Source organism: Monodelphis domestica, chromosome 6, assembly GCF_027887165.1.
Source record: "Monodelphis domestica isolate mMonDom1 chromosome 6, mMonDom1.pri, whole genome shotgun sequence".
In the NCBI taxonomy this organism is placed as follows: domain Eukaryota; kingdom Metazoa; phylum Chordata; class Mammalia; order Didelphimorphia; family Didelphidae; genus Monodelphis; species Monodelphis domestica.
Genome location: NC_077232.1, coordinates 252,966,798 through 252,981,741, shown reverse-complemented (window position 1 = coordinate 252,981,741; position 14,944 = coordinate 252,966,798). Strand labels below are relative to the sequence as shown.

The 14,944-nt window shown below is 37.4% G+C and overlaps 1 protein-coding gene across 2 annotated transcripts in view; it reads right to left on the bottom strand.

Moving 5' to 3' along the window:
- Positions 1–14,944, bottom strand: part of PAPSS1 (3'-phosphoadenosine 5'-phosphosulfate synthase 1) — a 281,936-nt gene that overhangs the window by 145,494 nt on the left and 121,498 nt on the right. For both annotated transcript variants that reach the window (XM_056803105.1, XM_007495828.3), the window contains one exon: positions 10,596–10,675. The gene's annotated coding sequence lies outside the window, so the exon portion shown is untranslated. The remainder of the gene's footprint in view (positions 1–10,595; positions 10,676–14,944) is intronic.

Genomic DNA, 14,944 nt, shown 5'->3' with positions numbered 1-14,944 from the left:
TCACCTGAACACAGCTATCCAAGCTGTAGGCAGAATATCCAAATAGTTTCCTATGAGTCTCTTAACTGAGCAGCCTCTGGTTCCTTTTTCTTCACTAACTAACACCATAGCTGTGTAGTAAGTGACACTTAAAAATTCTCTTTGTTGTTTGGTTGCCATGACCAAAAAATTCATCTCCTAGAAACAACCAAATGGAATATTTAATCTTGCAAATCAAAAAGATTTACTTTTTTTTAAAGTAACAGCAAAGAGAGAACACCATAGAAAGATGCATGAAAACTTTTTGAAAATTTGTTTTCTTCATATGAGAAATATCCTTTTCCATCCCCCATTTTATTTATATTCTTTTTTAATTTACTAAATCACTTTTTTAATGATGCAAAGGGAAAATTTCAACCTATCTATATCTAAATTCTTTTTTATTATTAATTAGTTGATTCTGAATGAATAAAGTTTTACTGTACTTCCTTGAAAACTTTTAAAAAATTATAATGTATTCCAGCCAGATTATATTTTAAATATTCCCTAATATATAACTGAAAATCTGTTACCCTAAAAAAGAACTACATTTCCTAGGAGCCCACTGACTTCCTATCCTTACATATTTCCTGTAGACAGGGGATATTTGGTGGGGAAGTGGAGGGTCCCACACACATTTTGGCCCTTGTAAGGGGTAAATTTAGGGGGTTTTTTTGTTTGTTTGTTTGTTTTTACTGAATATAAATTTAGTTGGTTACCAGGGATTAATTCAAATCCCAATAAAAATACTCAAGTCAGTTTGGGAATTGTATAGTAGTTTGATTACTATAGAGGGAAGGAATTAAGAAGAAGAGAGAGGGAAAAGTATATAAGATTTCTCTGGCCTAGCCCAAGCCAAGGGGAGTTTAGAGACCTTCCATCCACAAGGCCTCCTCCGAGATGAGGGGCCTCCTAGGTGGATGGTATTTTTAGGAGAGGTAAAGGGGAAAAAAGGAATCAGCCTAAACTCTGAGAGAACTCAGGGAAGACTCCTCAACTGACCCTCGCCAAGACACCAAGACACCAAGATGCCAAAACGCTGCCACCAGACAAACCCAGACAAGAGCTGTAGACACACCAAGACACCAAGATGCCCAGCACGCTGCCACTAACCACGTCTCCGCCACAAAAAAAAAAAGTAAAAATGGATAGAGGATGTGACACAAAATATATAGACCATTTTTTACATTACTTTCTGTGTCTCACATGTACTAAAATGATAGCTTAATTTTGACTTGGGACAGCCCAGGGTGTCTGTCAGTTGTTTCTTATCTGTCACTTTGCTAGCACATGTCTGTCATAGGCCATCCTTCTCAACACTTAATCCTTAAATAGGGGTGTATACATTCCTGATTGATAGACTAAGCAGGGTGGAGCAAATCTAAAAATTCACAATCCCCCCTGATGATGATTGGGGGACTAGTCTCTCCAAATGATCATTAAACATAATCATCTTGCACCTCTAAATTCTTCTAACTGCAGGTGCATACAAAATGTTCACCTTCTAAGAGGAAACTACAATAGTTAGATAGAAGAGGAGAATAGAAGAGAGAAAGACAGCAAAACCAATGTTAGCTGGGCGCATTGACAAAAACCCAATTAGGGGGCAGTTCCCTTTTGGCATAAGAGTATACATTCAAATAAATGTGCAATGAAACTTCAGTTTAATCAACCACACCCAAAGTTCATTCTGTGTCTTCTTGATGTAGTGTAGGTTTTCTGGCATCTTTCTACAACAGTTCCTTCTCTGGATTTTGGAGTTAGCAAGCTTTTTTCCTTGAAGACCTATCTCAAATAAAAAAAATTTTTTGAAATCTTGGATTTTTATTAAATACAATCCCCCCCTGAAGTGGGTGTTAAGAAACACCCAGTTCAGCTCAAGATGCATGGTTGACTTATGGGGGTGTATGAGTCAATTATCAAAAGAAGAGAAGAAAAACCAAAAACATAAAGACAAAAATGGAAGAAAGCTAAATTTTTGGGAGAAAGGGAGAAAAATTAAAATCAGAATCAAAATATCAACATCTATGTATATAAAATTTTGAGTAAACAAGAATAAATTCATAATAGGCCCTTATATTAGGATCCATTAAGTTTCTAACAGGCCCTTGTATTAGGGTCCAATTAAAGTAATTTTTATCCCACAAGTCTGTAGGACAGAATGCAGTAATATTTCACTTACCCATTTGCAGCCAAGACTATTCCAAATGAATAATTCCTGTAAATAGGAAGCAATAGTAGATCTCCCCCTAATAGTGATGTATATGACGGGGAGAAAGGCTTAGCCTGTATAAGCGGATGTCCAAAAAGCATCTCAAATGGTGAGATGTGTAGGTCTCCTCTAGGCCTGCTTCTAAGATAAAATCAGGCTAGAAGGAGAATTTCAGGCCATTTTAAATGGGTCTCAGTGCATAATTTGTCAGTCATAGTTTTAAGTTCTTTATTCATCCTTTCAACTTGGCCTGAGCTCTGGGGATGATATGGAACATGGAATTTGAGAGTTATCCCCAAGCAAGAATATATTAGGTTTAAGACAGAATCAGTAAAATGACTTCTTCTATCTGAATCAATATGTGCTGGCAGGCCAAAACGAGGAATAATTTCTTTTAAAAGCACCTTAGCAAGAATAGCTGCTGTGGCTCAGGTCGCAGGAAATGCTTCTGGCCATCTGGTCAGTTGATCTACTATGACTAGACAAAATTTATAATGTCTGGCCTTTAGCATTGTTATGAAATCTATCTGTAGGTGCTCAAAAGGTATGTAAGCCAGAGGACGCCCACCAAAAGCTATGTGACAAAAGGCGTGTTGGTTATACACCTGGCAGGTAGAGCAGGCTGAACACACTTTAGAGGCTATGGTAGTTATACTGGAGGCTATCCATACTCTCTTTACAGAGTCCACAATGCTCTGGGTACCAAAGTGATGATTTTTATGAACAGATTCGCAAATTTGGTGATAGAAACTTCTAGGGATCCGGGGTTTCCCTTTAGATGACACCCATACTCCATTAATCTGTTTTGCTTTGAATGTTTGTTTCCATTTTTCCAATTCCTTTTTATTATAGGAAAGTGATACATTTAAATCAGCAGTGGTTGTTAATGTTAAAATTAATTCAGACCCTTCTATAGCTGCTAGCTTTGCAGCAGTATCTGCTCAGTCATTTCCCCTAGAGTCAGGGTCAGTGCCACCTGTATGGGCAGAGCAATGAACTACAGCTAGTGCTTCAGGCACCTGAAGAGCAGAAAGAACTTCATTAATAATTTCTACATTAGCTATTGATTTTTCAGTTGAGATTAAAAATCCGCTCTGGAGCCATAGCATCCTGACAAACTGACAAATGCCAAAAACATATCTAGAATTCATATAAATTGTTGCCTTTTTACCCTTGGCAATTATACAAACATGTTTCAGAGCTATGAGTTCTGCTCCTTGAGCACTAATATTAGAGGGCAGTGGCAAATTCTGTGACTACAGCAGCTCCAGTGTAGCATATGCCATCCCTCATAAAAGAAGAACCATCAGTAAATAAGACCAGATCTGGATTGTCTAAGGGAGTGTCCAACAAATTATCTTGAGGCTTTTCTGCCAGGGACACTAGAGTTTCATAATTGTGTAATGGTTCTCCTGAAGTTGATAAATATGGAAGCAAGGTGGCAGGGTTAAGGGTTTTACAACATTTCAGAATAATATTTTCATTGTTTAACAAGGTTATTTCATGTGTGTAATTCACTGATCAGAGAATGCCTGTGTTCTATTCCTTAGCAAAAATGCTTCTACCTCATGTGGGCACATAATTGTTAATGGGCATCCCAATACTAGATCAACTGTAGTAGCTATTCCTCTAAGACATGGTGGTGCTCCTGAAGCTACTGGATTCAATTGGGCAGAATAATAAGCAATTGTGTGCTAAGAAGTCTGAGTTAAAACACATGAAGTATGTACCCCTCTTCGCTCAGGTACCTACAAAGTAAATGGCTTGTTGTAATCTGGGATGCCTAGAGGGAGGGCAGACAGGATAGACTGTTTTAGATATGACATAGCTGACATCTATTCTGGCTCTAATTTGAGAGGTTTAGGGATCGAATCCCTTGTTAGTGCTATAAGGGATTTAGTAATTTCCCCATAGCAAGGAATCCATTGTCTGCAAAACCCTGTTGTTCCTAAAATTGCTCTCAGCTGTTTCTTAGTGTTAGGAGCACTTAAATTTTGAATATTTTCAATTCATTTGGAAGAAATAGAATGGGTACCCACAGTCAGGATGAACCCCACATATTTTACTTTGGGGAGACACCACTGAAATTTATTCTTTGAGATCCTATGCCCTCTTTTGTGTAGTTCCAAAAGAAGGTGTTTACTATCTTCCTGACATGCTTATGCATCTGTTGAAGCCAAGAGTAGATCATCTACATATTTGATTAATTGACTACTTTTAAATGTTATATTATCTATATTTTGGCTCAAAATTTGTGCAAATAAACTCAGGTTTTCCACATAACCCTGGGATAGCTGACTCCATGTATATTCGAGCCCTTCCAAGTAAAAACAAAGATATGCCTGGAATCCTTATGAATGGGTATAGAAAAGAAGGCTGAGCACAAGTCCACTACTATAAAGTATGTAGCTGTGCTAGGAATAGAAGAAATGATTGTATGTATGTTGGAAACTACAGAGTGTCTCTTTATAATGTGATTGTTCACAGCCCTCAAATCCTGTAAGAATCTATAGAGGTCCTTACCATTGGGCCCTATTTTTGTTTTTTTAATGGGTAGGATGGACAAATTGTATTCAGATTTACGAGGCAGTATTATTCCCTGATCAATTAATGAGTATATTACTGGGGCAATACCCCCAATTGCCTCATTTGAGAGGGGTTACTGAGGAATGGAAGGAAGTGGGCTAGATTTAGTTTTTATCTGCACAGGAACAGCCAACTTAAATAAGCCTACATCAGAAGAAGTTATGGCCCAAAGAGACTCTGGTATATCTGTAGGTCCTACAAAGATGGGTTGCTCTTTACCCTCCTGGCTCTCTGAGAGAAGTACAGGGAGTAATTTTAAAGATTCCTCAGGTTCTTCCAATGATAAGGAACCATCTGGGAGGAAAGTTAATGTGGCTCTGAGTTTACATAGAAGGTCCCTCCCCAGCAAATTTAAAAGGGAGTCAGACATCAAGAGGAAAGAATGTTGTACTTCTAGGGGTCCTACAGACACCATCCTAGGGGAAAGGTTTTTAACTCTTTGGGATATCCCTGACACTCCCATTACACTCTCTGAGCCAATGGAATAGCAATGTAAATCAGGTGTTCTCTTTAATACAGACCTGGAAGCTCCAGTGTCCAAAAGACAATCATAATTGATATTACCCACCTTTAAGGTAACGTGGGGCTCATCAGTATGGGGGGGGGTAGTGGATAGGGACAACGGGTAGTAGGACATCAGGGTCTGGAAAATCAAAGGTTGTATCCTCTGATTCCTGTGCCCCAACCCACCCCTTCATTGTGTTTGGGAAGTTCTTTGGGGACCTCCTTGAAGGGCATCCCCCTGAGGAGCATTAGCACTCCAAGTATTTTTTGGACAAGCACCACTTAAGTTATATTGTTGTGGAGTCATTTGGTTTGAGTTATCATTTTCCTAATATCTATTCCTATAGTCATCATTCCTAAAGTTGTGGTTTCCATTGTCAGAATTATAGTTATTTCTATAATTATCACTTCTGTAGTTGTTATTAAACTTCTTCTGATAATCTTGAGAAAAGCTCTACACTCTACCATTTTGTGACCCTTCTTCTCACTGAAGTGGCAGGTAATGGATCGGCAGTTAGATTCTTAGAGAAGGGCAAGTGTCATTGTTTGATTATCATGTCCACTTTCTATTTTAGCCATCTTATCTTTTAAACATCTCAATTATTTCTTCATTTCCTCTATGACATCATTATTTTCTTCCTCCTTTTCTTTGTTTCTCTTTAAAACATATATAGCTGTTTTTTGCAATTCTTCAAGGTCCATCTCTGGCCATCTTGGACAATGTGTTCTAAAATAATCCCTAATCACTTTGCAAGAGTTATTGACAAAGTGCTTTCTAATTTGTCTTATGCAATTTTCTTTGAAAGGTCAAAAATCTAGGTATCGACCCCCAAACTCAATTATACTGTCCATGAATCTGGAGGGTGTCACTTCCTCATTTTGCTTAATTCTTTCAAATTCTGTCCACTTATCTGTACTGTCACCACACTCTCTCATGGCAGTTAAGATGGCCTCCCTACAACAGTATAGTTGTAAATAATCTTCAGAGTTGTTATAGTCCCATTTGGGATCCTGATATGGCCAGTGTACTGCATTGTGCCCCCCAGGCTTTATTGACATGAGAAATTATTTTATTTTCTTCATGTTCAGTTAAAAAATCCTGGAGCAAGTTTTAAAGTCTTTGTAACATGGATTATACTGAAAAAATATGTCTGTCATCTTTCATTACCAAAAAGGGCTCTTATTCATATGTGGGAACATTTTGTGTAAATTCATTTATTTCTTGGGGAGTAAATGATATATTGTTTCTTAGAGTCACCACATCCCCATTGCTTCCTATTTCAGCTACTTTTCTTAGAGGAAAAATGCCTCTAGTTGAATTTGGTACCTGTGAGTCAGTTTGACTACAAAGAGTTTCTTTCGAAGAATGAGATTTCCTTGGGGCTGGAATTGATTTTTGGTTAGGAGAAGGAACAGGAGAAACTGTGATTTCAGAAGTTGGGATTTCAGGAGAAGGGTCTTGGGAAGTAAGTTCAGCCAAGATTTTCAAACCATGAGAGAAGCAGACCAGCAGCTGAACTGTAGGAGAGGTGTTTTTCATCTCCATTTTGGAGGAAGGAATTTCCTCATTTAGAGGTTCAGAAGCAGGTTTGTAAGGGTCAGACATGTTTTTTGGTGAAGTCAGTATTTTCCAATTGATCCTGTAAGAAGCCTTGAAAATTATCCAATTAGTTTTGCATGTTTTCCTGAATTTTAGCTTCAAATTTTTTTCAAGGTAGCATTTCTCATCACAGTATTTAGGAGTATAAAAATGAAATTACCTAAGAACATAAGAAATGAAATCTTTAATGCCCCTAATTTATCAAACATCATGCAAATTTCATAGACTGTAGTATTCATTTATATATATATATATATTTTTTAATTATTTACAATTTTGGTTTTAATTGGTAGATGTCACTACTGGCTAGGGGTTAAAGTCAGGGAGTGAAAACAAAAGATTTGGGTGTAGTGTACTTTTTTAAAGAGCCTTTTAATCCAATCAAGTCCCCTAGGCCAAAAGGAGACAGAAAGCAAAGCCTTTTGCCTGAAGCTAAGGCTGAGTTTTCCTTTGATTTGGGAGGTGTCACAAGCCTCCTCTATTTCACTTTCAGGGTAAAACCATTTCTCTCTTTGGGCAATGCCTCAAAGACTTTTTCTAGCTGGCCTCACCATGCTTTTTTACTTCTCACTTAATTTTAAAACTAGAGACACATGGGGAGCAGGACAAAGCCAAAACTTCCTCCAGGTTTTTTCACCACTAGTTAAGGCAGTATTGTCAGTGAGGGTTGGCTAATTGGGTTGTTTGTTCCCTAAGGGAAGGGAGATTCCTCCCTGGCTAAGGCTGCTTAAGGTCCTGCCACTTTTAGGTTTAAAAAAAAATCAAATGGGCTGTGTTCAATTCAAATTAAGGAGAAAAAAGAAAAAAATGTTTATACTCATCTGATCTCTCAGTTGTGTTTTGAACTGCTGAGTTAGATGCTTAAAAGACTCACTTGAGGAAGTAATAAAGAGAGAAAGGAAAGAAAGGTTGCACAGAAATTTGAGGGGGCTGGTCACAACCTTCGTGGATTAGCCAGACTGTAAGAGGTAAATTTAGGGTTTTTTTTTTTTAACTCAATATAAATTTAGTTGGTTGCCAGGGATTAATTCAAATCCCAATAAAAATACTCAAGTAAGTTTGGGAATTTTATGGTGGTTTAATTAATATGTAGGGAAGCAATTAAGAAAAAGAGAAAGGGAAAAGGGTTTAAGATTTCTTCAACCTAGCCTGAGCCAAGGGGAGTTCAGAGACCTTCCATCTACAAGGCCTCCTCTGAGATGAGGGGCCTTCTAGGAGGATGGTATTTTTAGGAAAGGGAAAGGAAAAAAAGGAATCAGCCTAAACTCTGAGAGAACTCAGGGAAGATGCCTCACCTGACCCACGCCAAGATGCCAAGATGCCAAGACACCAAAACACTGCCACCAGCCACATCTCCGCCGCAAAAAAAAAAAAAACATGGAAAGAGGAAGTGATGCAAAATATATAGACCATTTTTTACATCACTTCCTGTATCTCACATGTACCAAAATGGTAGCTTAAGCTTGACTTAGGACAGCCCAGGGTGTCGGTCAGTTGTTTCTTATTTGTCACTTTGCTAGTACATGTCTGTCATAGGCCATCCTTCTCAACACTTAATCCTTAAATAGGGGTGTTATACATTCCTGATTGTTAGACTAAGCAGGGTGTAGTAAATCTAAAATTCACACACTGTTGGTGATCATGGAGGTGGTGAGTAGGGATTTTGAAATGGCTAATCAGCCATGGGCATGTGGTCTTTATTTTGTATCCCTTTTATTCCTTTATTTCTAATGATCATTAATAAATCTCCTAAAATATAATATTTTTATTATTTGAGATCTAATTTTAATTTTTACACCACCATACCTGGGGTTCTTTGGTGTTACTCCTCCCAACCCTTTTTCAGCTTCCTCTTATGTATTATTTTTCCCCTATTCAAATATAAGCTCCTTGAGGGCAAGGGCTAGCTTCCTTTCTTATTGTATTTATATGCCCAGAATTTAGCACAATGCCTGGCACATAGTAAGGCTTAATAAAAGTCTATTGACTGACTAACTCCTCCTACTGATAAGCCGATCCCAAGCTAAAATTGATCAAGATTCTTCTACTATGAAATTTCTGCACTTTTTAAATAGATTTATTTGCTTTTTAGGCCTTAAAATTACCAGTGAGTTGTGTTTGAAAGTTCAAAAAAAGAACCTTTGTCATCTTCTGGTTTTCCTTGTCCTGTGCTGTGACCACCTATCAAGAGCAGGAAACAAAACCTATTCAACACACTAATGTTCAAAGGACGGATTGCCATGCAAACAGTTCTGTGACTAATGATGCTACAAAAAAAAAGAGAGCAGGTTCTGAGGAATTCTCATTGCCTCTCCACTGGACATGAGTGTGGCTTATTCAGTGCTAGATATAAAGAATAGAGACTGAACCTATAATTTAATTGCTTCAGGGAGCTCCCTGTTGAAGAAACTTTTATCTCTTGTGAAATAGATCATATGAGATTGTAATGCTACTTTAAGATATATGCAGTCTTGAAAACCTGTAGAATTTTTGTGGTCTGACTAGAGTGGAATTCCTCTAGGAACTGATGCAGAGTGAAAGAAGCAGAACCAAGAGAACATTATATACAGAGACGGATACACTGTGTACAATTGAACGTAATGGACTTCTCTACTAGCAGCAATGCAATGATCCAGGACAATTCTGAGGAACTTATGAGAAAGAATGCTATCCATATTCAGAGAAAGAACTGTGAGAGCAGAAACACAGAAGAAAAACCACTGCTTGATCACATGGTTCAATGGGGACATGATTGGGGATGTAGAGTCTAAACGATCACCCTAGTGTGATCAATAATATGGAAAAAAGGTCTTGATCAATGACACAAGTAAACTCCAGTGAAATTGCTTGTTGGCTGGGGGAGTAGGGGGGAAGAACATGAATCATGTAACCATGGGAAAATACTCTAAATTAATTAAATAAAAATTTTCAATTCCAAATTAATTAATCAATGTAATTTTTGTGGTCTGACTTTGTAATTTTTTTAAGAATAAACTTATAGGGGCATCTCAGTGGATAGGAACCAGGCCTAGAGATGGGTTCACATGTGGCCTCCGACCCTTGCTAGCTGTGGGACTCTGGGCAAGTCACTTTACCTCAACTGCCTAGCCTTTACCATTCTTCTGCCTTGAAACTAATAGTATTGATTCTAAAAAAGAGGGTAAGAGTTAAGGCATTTTAAAAAGACTAAACCTGTTACATAAGATGAAGACCTCTAGTATCCCTGCATGAACATTTCAATTTAAAGATATTTATTTCTCTTTGTGGAGGCAGCATGTTATAAAGGAAAGAGAACTGTCCTTTTTAGATCAACCTTCCTGTTGGCCCTTCCTGTATGACTTTGTGCAGTCTGTAAAATCAAAGATTATGTTAGAGGACACCCAAGACCAATTCCCACTTTATTGGATGGTCATGATCTAAACAAGATGTAGCATCTTAACAGTGACTGAGAATATTCTGGGGATGGCAGGGAAGCAGTTTAGCAGATTATAAATAAAGATTTACCACACTCTCCTACTAAATGTCCTAGGAAATTCAAGAAAGAGAAACTCTTACAAATGGAATCTAGGTTTTTATGCCATCAGAGGCTTACAACACCAGGAATCCCAACTAATTGTGAACAGTGCCACTCACAGAAGTTCTTGGAAATTTCAGAAGATCAGTTCTAATCCTTACCAAGAAAAGATATGGAAGAAGATGTCTCACAAAGCCAAACTGGGAACAAGGCTTCAGAGGATTCTGTAGGAAGTTGTAACCTGAAGAAAAAAGAACATTAAAAGGAGTCCATTAGTAGGTAAATAGGAAATTTAACAACAGATTAAGGGACCAACTCTCTATGGTGAAGACCCCTTTATAATAACTAGCATTTAAAATGGCATTGTAAGGTATGCAAAGCTTTATATATATTATTTTATCTGATCCTGACAACTGAGAATGGTAAGTAAGGGAAGGGAAATAGAATGAAAGAAGTTAAGAAACTAGCCCAGGGTCAGACAGCTAATTAGTGGCTTGAACTTGATTTGCACTTGGGTCTTCCTGACTTTAAGCCTGGCAACATCTCCCTAAATTAAATATATGCGCAAATATAAATGTGTATTCAGCAGGGACATGCTCTTAAATTTTTACCATTTTCCCTCACCACTTTCTTAAGCCTAGGCAATCAGCAAAAAAACCAAGCCTTAATTTGTGATGTCTGCTGATTTCCAAGGTGTAAATGGTCACACTGAAGATTTAACAATTGACTCTGGTTTGAGTCAGTTCCAGCTATCCCCTTGTCAAGGCAGAAGTGTCTGCCTCCACTGTGATCAGGGTCTCAGAATGGTGACCCACAATGAAAGGAGTGAAACAACATCATCTCCCAGAATGCAGAGATAGAGAGATGTCCTCTGCAAGCCTCGCTTCAGGATATGATCAATGAAGAGCTCTGCAGAACATGAGGATTTGTGAATGCATCATTGTCAATCTCCTGAAATCATGCAAGTCATTGCCCCAGTGAAAGCTCTTAGTCTATCAAAGTTATTGGACCTTTCCTCCTTGTTCTGCTCACTTCACTCAGCATTAATTCTTATAAGCTTTCCCAGATTTCCCTAAAACCATCCCTTTTGTCATTTCTTTCAACCATATACCATAATTCCTTATTTAATACACCGTAATTTTTCATTCGTTCCTCAGGAGAAAGGCATACCTGCTTTTGGCCTCTACATAAAGAATGAATATTTTTGTACATATGGGTCCTTTCAAAGAAGGAAAGGTTCAAAAGAAAGGACCATTTTTGCCAAAATCTGCTATAGATTTTAGTTGGAGGAGAAGGAAGAGTATTCTTGGCCTGTGATTCTTCAGTGTGGGGAATTCTGTTTACTGGTGCAGATGAGTAGCTCATCTCTCACTTAAGAGTACTAAGATTAAGTAACTTGCCAATGGTCACATTGCAACAAAGGGTAAGACAGGACTTAAACACAAATCTTCCTGACTCCTATATTGACTCTCTTTTTATTATGCCATCTTTCCTCTTGGTCATAAATGATTTAAGGGGGGTAGGAAGTAACAGAGAATATTGATTTTTTTAAATTATGTATTTTTATGTCAGCTGAAAAGTTTCAAAAATCTTTCACAAAAAGCATATTTTTGATCTTATAACTTTATTGTAATTATTTGACTTACTTATATTTCTCTACTTTTTTCCTTTTTAAGAATATCTCATATCTGTATTTGGTGGAAAACTATCACTAGGGTATTATACTATACTGTATGTTAATTAGATACAAATCTCCCAAATTTTATAATGAATCTCCTTCAGTGATACCATAATATTTTAGAGGAAGCCCTGAGGGACCACTTCAAACTTAATATCTTCACCACTTTTTCCTTCTTGTTCTCAAGTACATTGCCACTCAACTTGGGAAGAGGGGAGAAATAAATTTTAATTAGTTAAAAACTCTTATCTGAATAATGTACCTGTACCACAGTACTATACTTCAATCCATAAAATTCTAGAAACTTTCTTCTCCAAAGGCTTTTCTTCCTCCTCAGAATAAAAATCTGTCATAAACATTAGAACTATGTTGAAAGGACATGATTAACTCATCACAGAGGTAAGTCCACAGTACATGAAACTGAAACCCTGAACTGGAGTTGCCAACTTTTATGGAGAGAGAAGAATACAGAGTCATCTATGGAATAATAGGTAGCAGCTGCCAGACAAATGGTAGAACCAAACTTTACAGCTAAAGATTAGGCATGAGCTGAAGAGACCAAGTAGACTACCAATAAGTAAGAGATCCATTGTAAGCCACTAGAAATGTGATTAGGCATTCTTAACCCAAAGTTCATGAATGAGGTTTTTTATACCTATATATGTATGTACACCTATATATGAATATCTGGATATATAAATAGCTTTTAAAATATATAACTTCAGTTGTATATCTCTAAACTGTTTTCAATTAAATATATAAACTGAAAAAGTTATCTACATATTTATTATATATTTGAAAAATAGTGATCGACACATATGTATATGTTGGATAGAATTCAATATGGTTTCTTTTGTAATCCTATGGATTTTAAGCATTTAAAAACATTGCTCTGGGAAACGGTCCCTAGCTTCCCTAGCCTACTAATGGGGTCCATCACACAAAAAAATGTAAGAACCTTTGAGCTAGACTGAGGCTAAGGAAGAAGGTAACATGGAAGCAAAGACTTGAAACAGAAATATGATGAAACATATTTCTAGGACCTTCCTAAATGGGTTACTAAAGGGCTAACTTCAATCAGGCTGCTTGAGTTGGGGTAAACCAGCCTAAGCTAGAAATGAAAGCAGGTCAAGATTCTATGACAGCAATAGGATCTACCTGAGGGCAAGATAAGGAGATTCAGTCTTAGATGAACAGATGAATAAGTGAATGAATGAACAGATGAATATATCACTGGATAGATGAATTAATAAATGAACAAATAAGTGAATGAATGTTAGTAAATGAATGAACAAATAAGTGGTGTGAAGAGTGAATCAAACTCTATCAATCAGCAACATTTAAGTTAATTAATCAAAAAATTAAGTACCTCTACTTAGTACCTTGCCAGTCACTAAGTATGAGAGTACACACGTCACTTGCTAGAGTGGATGACAACTCCGGAGGTTGTCAACCCCGGGCAGTGCTAGGCAAATTGAAATACTGTGACTGATTCCCATAAAGTGGAGAAGGGATTTTTAAAAGTCCTGAACTTCCTTCCAAGGGACTTCTCCTTGAGGCTTCTCCTTTGGAGTTTTTCTTTGGAGGACAGCTCCTGGGAGCTGTTGACTTTGACTTCGACTTAGAGCTTTGGACCTTTTGACTGGAGTTTTTGGCTTCAGGACTTTGACTTTTGGCTTTGGAACTTCTTGGAGTTGGTGACTTTCTTGTTGGGTTCACTGCTGCCTCTGTGAGCTTAGCTCATGAGGGTTTTTCTGCATTGGGACCTTGCCTGGATCCTTCCTCCACACCAATCCAGCTCGAGAGGAAGCTCCTGGGAGAGAGCGCCAGTGTAAAAGAAGTTGAAACTTAATACCAAATTAATCAATGATGCATGACAGGAAAAGGAAAAGGGGATGAGTGACCAAGATTCCCACATGGAGATTTGAACTCTGCTGGGGAATGGACTTCATTTCACCAGATTAGCATTTAGGCTAGACTAAGCAGTTTCCTTATCTCTTTCCCTTCCATGTTTCCCTCTTTTTACTAATATTCCAATTAAACAAAATTGTTAAAAGCTTCTAATAATTTTCCTGACTTAAGAGATAATACTCGGGAACCACTTTTTATCGCTCTTATTTAGTCAAAATCTCAATTTAACCATTAAATTTAATTGGCTAATGTAAAGATTAAAATTAATATCCAAATACTCCAAATATTTTAATACTATTTATTAAAATCAACTTAGAGCAAAGAGAAATTAAAAAACAAAGAAACCTAGCCAGTCAATCCCTTCCTCCACACCAATCCAGCTAAAGAGGAAGCTCCTGGGAGAGAACATCAGTGTAAAGGAAGTTGAAACTTAATACCAAATTAACCAATGATGCATGACAGGAAAAGGAAAAGGGGATTGTGGGAAATGTAGTCTCTAGGGTTCAAGATTCTAAATCAATACATACCCCCTGTGATCGCTTGGGAGACCAGTCTCTCCAATGGATAATGAAAACATAACTAACTTATAACTTGAACTAGAGGTATATACAAATATTACAGTTTCTCAAGGAAAATTACAATAATTTGGGGATAAGAGGAAAATAGAAGAGAAAAGGAACAAAGCCAAAAATAAGTGCATTGACAAAAAGCCAATTAGGGGGCAGTCCCCTTTGGCATAAGAGTGTACATTCAAAACAAATCATTTCAACCCCCCCAAAGGTCAAATTCTCCATATCTCAAAGTTCAATATGGATCTTTTGGTGCAGAGTGTGGTCTCTGCAGGCATCTTCATGGCACATTCTAAATTCTGGGAGGTTGTCTCTTGTTCTAAATTAGGCTCAAATCTAAGTCAAAGTTTAC